Consider the following 12223-nt stretch of genomic DNA (forward strand, 5'->3'; position numbering starts at 1 on the left):
GGTATGTGCAGCAGTTTCGCCAGTGCCAAAGAACTCCAGACTTTTTGAAAGACAGTAAACTCAAAATTGGCAGGAAATCTCTCACAATGATGTCACAAATATTTGTTTGTTGCCACAGAATAATGCCTTAAAAGAACACCTACTTGTGCGCTGAAAAGGCTTTGGGAATGTGTAATCATCCAGTTTTATCACAGCAGAAATCAGCTGCTTTACGGCAAATGCATCTATCAGAGCTCTCCCTTCTGCAAAGATCTATGTTTAAGCAAACATACATGTGTTTCACATAGACATCAGACCAGCTTTGTACGCCACCTTCCTAATGACAAGATTTATCTGAATTTTGTTTACAATACGGTTGTTTACAATTGCTGTTTATGCAATATGGTATCATGATCTGCAATAAGATATCAGCCATGTATCTGAAGATTTCCAAATAGACCATTTAAAATAAAAGGAAATCCGGTTTCTATGTTTTGGGAATAAGTCTCCTAAAGTTTCTATTGTTGCTCTTCTACCTAAGGGGACAAAACCAGAAAACAGTGTATAGTTAAAATAAATAAATAAATAAAGACACTGAAAGGGAAAAAAAAGACAAATAGGAATCAGCTAAGTCAAAAACTTGGAACGTGCACCTGTGTGTTTCGCTGCTACTCGACGAATACGCCGTATGAGAGCTACCGAACACATCACACAGCAGTACTTCTCTCACAGGTTCTGACATCATGTAGAAATGTTTCAAAGCCCTGTCTCCTTGATTTACTATATTAACTGAAATGTTTTAAAAATATGTCCTTGTATCACTTCAGCTGACATAGCTTATATATACACAAACACCCCTATTTACATAACTTTAAAAACATTAGTCATTACACACAACCTCTGCCAAACAAGCCCACTGATCTTTCAAGTCACACTATGGAAAGAGAAATATACATCACCCCACCGTACAGGGTGTAAAGAAAAGTGCATCACTGCTTCTCCAGCGATTTTTGTTCCACAAAATAAATAAATAAATGGACAGAAGCCTTTTCAGTGTGATCCACGCACTTTTAAGGGTGAAATCAAACCGAGTGTAAAAGATTAATGGATATGCTTCCTGAAGTGATATCTCCCTAGGTGATTATAGTGTTTAGCAGATATAAGGTCATGACTAAAGAAACTTTCTCCTGCCCACTGAGAACAAAATATTTGGTCTTGCTGTCCTCTTGCACAGCTCTGCCCTCTATTAGCACGGTATACATCAAGGCCTCTAAGAACAGCAGATGTACATGGACACATTCAACTGAAAAAATGATCAAAGATGCAAAGAACATCTCCAAAGGCATTTTGTCCCACCTCACAAAAGAAGTTCAACTGGAAGCAACCACTAGCAATTGTTGGTCATATATTAAGAACTGCTGGCTAGGGAACAAGCACCAGCAGTCCCCAGTTGTCAATAAAATCAACATGACAGGCGAAGGCAGCTCACTTTGGACATCAGTTATTCCTTTCTACAGGTCAGGCACTGACGGTCTAATGAAGGAAACTGACAGGCTCCACTTGGTTTCTCTTCTCACTTTCACTAGGGTGTAAACGTAAGAAGAAAAAACTGAAGTTACATAAGTTCAGCAGAGAATCAGTAACGTGCAGCGGAGACAGCCGTCTTGTCTGACTCCCTTTGCACTATGTGTTGTACGCATGCCACTAGTTTGCACCCAACGATACAGCTGAAAAGGGAACCAAGTGAGCTTCGAGGCAGCCCAGTTAGTCTCTCAGCAGTACTGAAGCAGAGTGGAACTGCAAAGAAGAGAGACAATAATGCATTTAGCAGAGGATGCAAGATTGCAGAGCAAAGGGCCTCTTACTTTCTCTTCACTTAATGAATTCAAGTTCTGGGGGAGGAGGCCGGAGAAATCAGAGGGAGTGAAACAAAAAGTATGCCAGGAGAGAAGAGGCCAGGAGCTGAAACCCGGGGACAGAGAGCGCAGACACCAACGGCCGGAGCCCCCAAACCCGCGGCCCCGAGAGGCCGCCTCTGCCACAGCCGCCGCAGCCCCCGGGAGGGCGCTGCCACTGGCCGCCCGCACGGGTCGCCCCGTAGCAGGGGCCGCCGGGTCCCCCTCCCATTGCTCCAGCCGGCGGCAGCAGGCACTCGGCCAGGCCTCGCAGCGCAGCCGGGGCAGGGCTGCATCCCTCCGCCTCCCTCCCCCCCCTCCATCCTCCTGCCGCAGGAGCATGGTGGCGGCCCGGGCAGCGGCCTGGATAGCACTGGGAGCCGTGCCCGGGGCTCACCTTCCCCTCCCCCCGGAGGAGCGCGCTTCGACTGGGCTTGCAGGCGATGCTGGCCGGGCCGCTCTCGGGGCACCGGTTCCAAGTACAGTGCCTGGTTCGGTTTCCGTATATTCTTTGGCTTTTAATAGCTAGCTGAGGAAAAAAAGAAAGCATTATTGTTTTCCTTCTTTCCTTCTCTCATTGCCTATTCTAAATTTGACTCCAAAGTTGAAGCGGTTGAATTGGCTAATTCTGAATACAGTCTATTGAGAGACCAGACACAGCAGTATATCCCTGTATAGCAATAGATACAATGTGCTGAATTGGCAGTCTAATTATAAATGTGGCATTTGGACCTCCTTTCAGACCCAGTGCCACCTTACCTTATGAGGGAACTTCAACTACAGCAACTGTTCAAAACAAAATGCCATTACAGGATCAGCTTCACCCAACACTGGAACCGGCCAGGGGATTGTTTTACAAACAGCCTTTCTCACTTAACACAAGAATGTATTATAAGAAAAAGTTATGGATAGTGCAGAGTCTGAAAAAAAGGCGTACGTAGTTTCTGCCAGGTGTTGAGCTACTTCAAACTGCAGCATACTCCACATGACCTCATTATTTTCTTTTAAATGTACTCACTATAAATAGATTATTTCTTAGGTTTACTCGAATGAGCTGCTAGGTACGCTCGCTGTTTATACTCTGAGTGCGCATGTAACACTGCAAGAACAGAACCACGCGAAATATCCAGGCTTGAAACAAAAACCTGCAATAAGATATTGCCAAAGAACTCACGGTGCGCTGGAAAAGTTTGTAAAGCCTCTTTTCCAGAGGAATATTTGTATATAATGGCAGACTATGCACACATATCTCACATTCATTCTTACTATTTGCTTTATGGCATAATGGCTTAATTAAATGAGTGGGCACAAGCACGTCAATAAAACAAGTCAAGTCAAGTCGAAATCTCAAAACAGGTTTCAAAACTACTTCATTACAAGAATAGGGAGAGGGAAATTCGTTAATTTTTGGACCCGAAACCCTGCTGGGAGACCGCATAAAACCATTCTCCTGCCCTCACGGCCGGCTCTGAAGATGGGAACACCAAAAATGTTAAAACGAGGGTAAAAGAAAACAGTAGGAACAAAGTGCCGCTCCTGTGCCGGAGGCTATTTAAATTAGCTTAATAAACACACACCTTATCTCCAAACAGCAGGCGAAGATATATGACTTTATCACAGAAAGTTTTACCGTCTGTGTTTTTGGGAAACACCCCTAGGACAGAGCTAATCTGGCGTCCCCAGGCCCCCGGCACGCTGACTTCCCGCAGCCCCCCCGCCACGCAGACACAACACTAATTGTCTCTTCACGTTGCCACTTTCACTCCTTCCCTTCCTTCAAAAAAGAAAAAGAAAAAGAAAAAGAAAAACAAACAAACAAACAAAAAACAAAAACCCCCACACAAAAACCGCTGTGAAACGGTCCGCCGAAAGCAACGACAGCAATCAAATCGATATGATCAGTGCCTCTGATTGACCTCAAGGCCCTGCTCTGCTAAAGCGCACAGCCCCTGCTGCAAAGCGGGTTAACTGCTTGCCTCTGTTGAGCACAGCCAGGAACCGGAGCCGGGAAGCTCTCCCGGCGGAGGAGCAGCTCCCTGGCAGCTCAATTATTAACGCACGCGTGTAGGTACCTGATCACATCGCGCCTATACGTTCCCCCTCCCGCACCTAAGAGCCGCGCTCCCGCAAGGGCGACCCGGCGCCGCCACACGCGTGCACGCGTTCCCCGGGCGGCTCGGCGGCAGCGCGGTGCCCGCTCCTCCCCGGAGCAGGGCAAGGCGCGGAGGCTCTCTCATTAGCTCCCACTGATGACTCCTTTCAGGATCGTGAATGGAACAATTGTCAAAAACTGCGGGAAAAAAAAACAAGCCCTGAGACTATTATATACAGACACAGCTTGTGTGCGCGCATGTGACATTTTCAGGCAACCCAGATTTGTCCGTAAACTCTTCGGCATTATTCGAGATAAAGCATTCAATTGCTTATACGGTTAAAGAGGCCGCTTATCCCCAATCAAAAATCCGAACAGCTTCGAAGGTAGCGAACGCCAGGAAAAGCACGAGCTCTCCGCCAGACACACCTTGCCTTCCTCGGATCCTACGGCACTGCCTGTAAACAGCTGCGCCGCGCCGCGCAACTGTCACTATTTTATTTTAAAGGCAGGATAAGAACAGCAATAATAACAAGTGAAATACTTCCTGAAAACTTACTTCGCATTTAGTTTAGGCACTAGTCTTTTTTTCAGCTCGCAAAGGAAGCCGTTTTGTCCAGGTTAGGTATTGTCTACTTATGGATCAGCCTCTGGCTAGGGGTTTATTTTAATTTATGGCTTATGCATTCTTTTAAGGTCGATTTGCATGACCTCCGGCAAAGAGCGACGGCAGCGAGAACTCCCGAGCCGGGCGTTGCCACAAAGCGGCACGCATCGCCCCCTCGCCGGGCGCAAACGGAGCGCTCCGATGATGGAGTGCTCTTTTCCCCTCTCCCTGTGTATCACAAATTAGGGCGCGATATCGACGTTAAAGTTTTCGGTAGAACTTTATCCGAGCCCTCTGCTCGCGGAGATAAGGCGGCGCTGGGAGCCGCAGAGCCCCGGGACAGTGCCCCGCCGTGGCCGAGCCCGGCACTGCCGCCCGCAGCTCCCGCAGCTTTGTATGGCTCCCCGCTCCGGGGACGGCGCTCGGTTGTGGCCAACTTCAAAGCGCTCACCCACCTCAAACTTAAAGGAGAATCTAAAAGCCCCACTGAACTCCCGTCGCCTCGCTCCATGCCGTGCCCTCCGGGGTTAGCCGCGAAGAGAAACCCACGCGAACGCTCCGGAGCGGTGACAGCAGCGCTCCGCTCTCAAAGATTTATTTCGGATTTTATTTTTCCTCTCTCCCTCTCTCTCTCTCTTTCTCCCTCTCGTGTTAGTTCCTTGCGTACGATCTCTTCCCGGCACCATGTGTTCGCCTGCCGTGGGGGAGCTTAAAATACAGCGCTGATCTGTCACTACATTTTAAAATAAACTCTACTCGGCGAGGATGAGAAAGTGTTGTGATTTGGGGGTGCTGAGGTCCCTCGGTATCTCTAAGCCTCGAGACTCGCGCAGCCCCGGAAACTCGCCCGGGGACGAGGCTACAACTAGTTTTTGCTAAAGAAAAAAAAAACAACCCAACAACCTCGTGGTATTAAAGTAAATAATCGTGCAGAGGGAGGAGGGGGAAGGGGTGCATTCAGCAACGCTAAAAGCCAAACAACACAGCTACCTCCGGACGCTGTTCCTTCACTCAATTGCAACTAACAACCCATTAAAGACAGCGCAGGGGGAACCGGATTCTCTCCTGCAAAGCGACATAAATCCAGCGAAAACCCATTAAACCACCACCGCCGCCACCAAGCAACGCAGCACTACACACCACAGCAAACAACAGGTATACAACACAATAGGGCTTGTTTTTTCCTGGTTACCTCCTCGGGATCCAGTGTGGCACAAAGCACTGGGAGAGCCTCCTTTTTTTTTTTGCACCGCGCTTCGGTAATTTTCATTAAAAAAAAAATAATAATAAAAAAAATAAAATTAAGAAAAAGAGGGAAGGGATGGAAGGGGGGAGAGGGAAATAAATGGGTAGTAATTTGGTAAAATAAAAGAAAGTAAAAAGAAAAGAAATGAGCTAGAGTCTGCTGGTGTTTCTCCGGGCCATGGATGTGCAGGATCCCGATCGTTAGAAGTTTGCGGATGGGTTGCCTGGAGATTTGCTTACAATCAGGTTCATTATTATTATTTTTTTTTCCCTCCTGAAACAAGTGAAGGCGATGGTTACTGCTGTCAATCTTGGCAATCAATGTGAGCGGCCATGTCGTAAGTATTCAAAGCATTTCCCGTCGTGCAACATCAGAAAGTGAGTGGCCAGGGCATTGATCTGAGGAAGGCAGAAGGAGGCAGGGCTCCCCCGCCCAGACAGCACAGGCAAGATGAGACAACACAGAGAGAGAGAGGGAGAGGAAAGGCTGAGAGGGAGAGGGAGCCTGGGAGCGAGCGAGCGAGCGGGGAAAGCAACAACTGCAGAGAAAGTGAGCACAAAACAGAAAGTGAAATCACCCCGGGCTGCCAGCCGCATCCCCGAGAAGCTATCACCACTCACATTGCTATTAGACAAATGAAACCTTAAACCTCTCTCCTCTAATGACCACTGATTGCCCGGAGTGGTGAGGAAAGGTACCAGAAAGTTACCGGGAGGGGGGCGAGGGCGGGCAGGGGGAGGACGGGCGAGGGCCGGAAGAGGGGGAGGCGGGGGCCGGGGGAGCTGCGGGCTGCGCGGGGGGAGCGCAGGGGGACCCCGGCGCTCCCCGCCCGCGCGCCGCTGCCCGGCACACGCCGAGCGGCACCGTTTGGCTGCCGCCCGAAAGGGTGGAAAAAATAAAAAGAGCAGAAGGGGAAGGGGGAGAAGGGGAAGACGGGCTGCGGGACGGGCCGGCGGGGACGCAGAGGGGAAGCGCTCCGCGAGAGCCCGCTGACAGCTGATAGATAGATGGTGCTCTGAGGAGCCCGATCCCACAGCCCGGCCGGAGTAAAAAAGCAAGCGAAACCCGAAGTAGAAATGACGCGGGCGGTGGGAGTGGGGCTGCGGGAGCCCGAAAGAGGGGAGGCAGAAGGAGCTCGGAGCCCACAGACCGCTCTGCGGAGCGCTCAAAGGAAGGCACGAACGTGAGCGCGACTGACAGGGGCGGGCAGGTAGGGGCCGGGGGAACGCTGACTTCGGACGGACTCCCGCCGTGATGCCGAGAGCTCCCAGAAGCGGCGATATACGAAGATGTCCCTGCTAAAAGGCAACAGCCAAGGTCTCGAGTACCGATTTAGGAGCTCACGCTCCCTTGAGAGTGCCAACTGGGAGAAAATCCGAGAGCAGGAAGGGGAAAACTCCGAGGAGAAGAAGGAGAGTCAACCAGAGGCACAGTGTGCTGCAGAGCCAAGAAAGTCTCTCTGCCGTATTTTTACATTCCAAAGGTAAACATAAAAGAGACTTTCAAACTGTCAGGGGCCCGCGGATCAGGTGGGCAAGCAGTTCTGCAAAGCTAACGTCTGCCTCTTTTGATATTATTCACACCTATAGGCTAAACTGTTGTTAGGATGGGAGTGCGGAAAGCAACCTCAAGCCCACAAAATGAGAGAGAGAGAAGTTGTGTTGATTCATCTCTGTATTTTTGGCACTTTCTCCCCATTTTCCAGAAGGCGCCTGGAACAGTTAGTAACAGAGAAACTTTTAAATTTTAAAATAGCTTCATAACTTATAGAGGCCAAAAAGACGAGGAGAAAGCCTGATTTCACTTCCCTGCTCTCACAAGCTGAAATCTGCAGGCTAGCTGAGAAGCAGAAGCCCTCCTGCAAATGAACCCTGTCTCCTCATAAGGACGTGATGAAAATTAGGCATTACTGTGATGGCACACCTGATCTGGCCCTATTTCATTTTGTTAACAAGATGTGAGGCTCCAAGCCCTGCTAGAGCAGTGCCCATCGCAGCCCCCACCCTGCTATCCGAGGTGCTGTTGTCCCTCTCTGGTCCAGCCCAGGATAAAAGAGTTGGAAGTCAGAACCTCTCACAACAGTGGACCTGTCTAATAAGGGATTTGATTTTTTCACTACAATAAAAGGAGCAATCGAGTCTTATTCAACAAGCACGTTTAAACAACTTGAAATTTATCTAGTAAAGCTTTCTCATAAATTAGCTGGCTAAGGGCATAGCAGCTAATTCCCATACATTCTTCCAATTTTAATAAAAGATCCTAAAAGCCTGTAATTCGGAGATGGAATAAATGGTTAGATTGGAAATACCGAGTTTGTATTCACCTGTGTACAGCTAGTTCAAACTATTCACCTCGCTACAGTTATCTACGGGATGGGTTTAACAACAGGAAATAGCTTCCTGTCCAGATACTGCTGCGTCCTCTTTCATCTTTAATTGTTAGAATCCCTGTGCCCGGTCAGTAGCATTTTCTTTCTAACGCATGTAAACCTGCTGCGAGTAAAGGAAACACCTTGACTTTATGCACGACCGGTAGCTTTGGTGCACAAGAAATCCGAGTTCTGTAAGAAGACAGAGGCAATCAGAATATAAGGACGAAGCATCCCGCCCGAGTTCGCTACCCCGTCGGTTTGTTAATGGAAGATCTTTTTTTTTTTCTTTAAAGGAAAACAGATGAAAGATAACAAGCACATCCTCGAAGGTAGCATCCTCCTTCGCACAACTTCTTAAGTACGAGGCGGCAATGGGACGAGAGATAAGGAAGGCGTCAGAACAATTTAGCCGCCCACCCAGATCCGAACCAGAGAAGCATCCCTCCGCGCTCCCGAAATCCCCGCTCAGGGGCTGCCACTCGGCTGGGGCAGGGCACCGCAGGGATGCGCCCGCGTTCCCAGGCGGAGCGCGACTAACACTCTCTAGCTTGTTGCTTCCCCGTGCGATCAATTAAGTTACAGATGCAGCACACAATGCCGCGGAGTTACAACTTCGCGGTAGAAGACGCGGGCTCCGTGGGCACTGTATGCAAATGTGCATGTATATGCTCTGCACAGGAATAATTGCGCTTCCCTCTTTGTTTGTATAAGTGAACATCCGCCGTATGCACGTGCAGAGAAACAAGTAAACGCTTTAGCTTTTAGCATTACTACGCATTTAGAGGCTACATTTTACATTTCTTCTCTCGCTTTTCTTCATTAAGGCTAGAGACGGGCACAGCAGCCAGCGCAGGCAGATGTTGAGGAGGGATGTGGGGCTGCTCTGAGTCCTCACAGAGGGAAGGAATCAGCCTCTCGGTTCACGTCGGGGCACTTACCTGCTCACAGCTGGCAGCGCATTTTGTGCCGTCTCTTTCATTAAACACATAAAAGTAAAGCAACGTTCAACAAGGAAAGCAACCTGTCCGTGTGCATCTTTGATAAGACGAGCAAACCCAAAACTCCTGTGGAGTTGGTAGAACAGTCTCTTAAGTTTTGATTCAAAGGGTGAGAAATTCCTCCTTAAAACTCATTCGCCCCATTCTAAAGTCCCCTCTCTCCCCCAGTAAATGCCGGACAATTAACAGGCATATTTCAAAGTTCCCTCTGCTGACACTCTCCGACAATGAAGACTTTTTATAGGCTTGTTAAAGATGTTCAGAGAAAGTTTTGCAAGATAATCAACAGCATCTGAGAGAAAGCTGAAGGAGAACTTAAAGTCTGTTCATCCTACTGGGAGAAAGTTTTGTTAGACAAGATAAAAGCATATCCCTGCAGTTATCCTCATAAGCAACGCCATCAGCTGATGTGAGTTCCCCTAGAACAAGTACCTCTGGCGATCCTGTCAAAATTTAGGGGACGTTTGCATTTTGTAACGCCCAAAGCAAAAGATCTGAATGGGAAAAAAAAAGAACAAACCCCAAACCTCTGAATTCTTTAGAGCGTCATCTGCCAACACAATGTATTGTCCTGGCAGAAGCGGGAACAAGGAGGTTTCAATTTCACTTGAAACTGTGCATCACCCTGACGGTGAAGGAAAAAGCCGCAGCAACAATCTCCCCACTTCATACCCCCGTTCCTTAAAAAAATGGGGGGGGGAAAGGGCGGGGGAGGGGGGAGAGAGAAAAAGGGAAAACCACGTAAACTTTTACAAAGAAAAATAAAAGCAAGTTTGACATGAAAACCCCTTCCTGTCTAGGAAAGTTCATTTTAAAGGTCCCCTCTGTAAATCTAAAGTGCAAACACCAGGCTAAGGTAGTGAGTGGCTGGAATTTGCATGCTGATAAGAGAAGGCTGTTGTACTTACAGTGACAGAGGGCAGGCTGCGGAAGAAAAGCTGTTTGTGTTAGCCTGAGAGTCACCCAGGGCTGCAATGAGAAGAGAAGAGAGGAGTGGGAGTGCCAAGCTGGATACACCTTCACCGCATCTCATCACATCTGCCAGCCTCTCTCTCCCTCTCTCTTTCATTTCCACATTCCCTTTGTTCCTGAAAAAAAAAAAAAAAAAAAAAAAAAAAAAAAAAAAAAAGGAAAAAAAAGGAAAAAAAAAAAAAAAGAAAGAAAAAAAAATCTACACGTCACATCAGTCCCCAGATGCAGTCTACACCAAAGAAAAAAAAATGAATAATTCAATCAAACTGTGCATAGTCTCTAAGGCACTAAATCTATTGCACTTAAAGAAACGAAGGGTAATTACCGCTATAGAATTAGAATAAGGCCAGAGCACGCAGGGATCCCAGGGTCTGTAAACTCCACGGTCAAATAAAGTTTCACGTATTTAATCCTTTGACAACCCCAATGTAAACTAAAGGGGAGGATCAGAACTTATTCCGGTTGGGTTTGAGAATGCTTGAAGTGAATGTTACAGAAGCAGAGCGCCCGTGATCTGTGACAAACACAATGCGAGGAAGTCGAAGTGTTTCACTGCATCACCTCCAGGGTCCGTTCCCCCCTCCCTAACGAAGAGCAGACCACACTCCCACCGGCTTCTGCCGCTCTCTGCAAGTGCAGCGGGAATCGCTGGCAGCCAGCAGCCGCCTTACCTGCTAGATCGCCAACGACGCCTGACAAAAACTCAGGCTAAGAGGCAATTTTGTCCCACGCTTTGGCGGAGGGAAGCCACGGGGGATTCGCAGCAGCGAGGATTGACTCGAAACGCTGCCCCTGACTCGCGGATTCGCGCTGAGCTGACTTTGGGGACTGCCTGCCGGGGGCGGGGGGAGCGCGCTGGGGAGCGGATCCCAGCTGGGCGGGCGGTAGCAGCAGCGCTGCCGGAGCCCCGCGACAGAGCGGCCGGGCCGGGCCGGAGGAGGGCCGCACTTCTCCCTCTCCTACCTCTAACGGTGCGCTCTCGGCTCGGAGGTAAGATGACTCTATATTGTGTTTATTCTCTCCGGGTGACTCAGGTCCCAGGGGCATGCTTCTGTATTAATGAGGGCGGCGGCGGCACGGGGCCGTGTCTCAGATCGTTATACTGAAATCAAGCCGGAGTTTAACGTCGGTATCTGCCGCTTTGCACTTTCAATCGCATTCTTTGTAAACTTCTCCTGGGAGGCTAGGGGAGGAGAGAGAGAAGGGGAAGAAAAACAACCTCAGGTGAGACCGCACCGTGACGCTGACACAGACCGCTCTAATTCAGCGCGGCTTTGTGCTGTCCGGGAAGATTCAAACACCTTCCACTGACGCAGAGCATCGCGCAGCTCCTGTACTCGAGCTCCTTTAATAGGCAGTTCTGATTTATCCAAAACATTAACGGAACTGTTATTCTAATAAAGGTAAACTAGAAAACACGCTTGCCTCTCCGCTCACTTGGCTTTGTTTACGTGCTTAAAACGCCACCGTGAGGCCAGCTCGTGTAAAGCAGCGAGAGCAGCCGCCTGCCAAGGGGCTCTCGGATTAGCACTTCGCAAAGCAAAACAAACAGCGGTAGCGGCAGCGCGAAAGTCATCGAAGAATCCGCTGCCGGCGGGCGCGGGGCCGGGAAACTCCGCCGTGGGAGCGCCGCCCGGACCCCCGCACGCACGCGGACACGCGGGTGAGGGAAAGAAGGGAGGAACTGAAGACTTAGAAATGGAAAACAGAGTGAAGAAAAAAAGCCAAGCCCTGCCCGCCTGCTTGGTGGCAGAAAGGAGCGGCCCCACTCGATCCTCGGCCAGCGGGAAGCAGCCCCGACCGTTCCCGTCTGTCCCGCTGCCCCGCAGCTCCCATAAGGGCTCCGGGCCGCTGCTTCACCCGGCCCGGTCCCATCCTCGGGCACATGCAGGCCGTTCCCGCTGCCCGGGCTTTCCCAGAGGTTTAACTTCACAAGTCTTCCCGGGGATTTCGATTCACAGGCTAGGTTAGTAATCTACACTCGATTCACGTAATAGAAGGCAAATTAAAAAAGAAAGAGATAAGCCGTTAGACCCGCAAGCAGTGTTTGGAGTGACACTGCT

General features: G+C 49.4%; 1 protein-coding gene across 7 annotated transcripts in view; it reads right to left on the minus strand.

Annotated features, from left to right (window-relative positions):
* SOX6 (SRY-box transcription factor 6) overlaps positions 1-12223 on the minus strand; it is a 393141-nt gene that overhangs the window by 351487 nt on the left and 29431 nt on the right. Inside the window, exons 3-4 of one of the 7 annotated variants that reach the window (XM_072337682.1) lie at positions 11124-11343; positions 10097-10276 (exon numbers count right to left, since the gene is read on the minus strand). The gene's annotated coding sequence lies outside the window, so the exon portion shown is untranslated. Of the gene's footprint in view, positions 1-3946; positions 4062-5028; positions 5078-5765; positions 6277-10096; positions 10277-10831; positions 10979-11123; positions 11344-12223 lie in introns of those variants that run through there. The other 6 variants (XM_072337688.1, XM_072337687.1, XM_072337684.1 and 3 more) reach the window with 6 other exon arrangements.

This window comes from Excalfactoria chinensis, chromosome 5 (genome assembly GCF_039878825.1).
Source record: "Excalfactoria chinensis isolate bCotChi1 chromosome 5, bCotChi1.hap2, whole genome shotgun sequence".
Taxonomy (NCBI): domain Eukaryota; kingdom Metazoa; phylum Chordata; class Aves; order Galliformes; family Phasianidae; genus Excalfactoria; species Excalfactoria chinensis.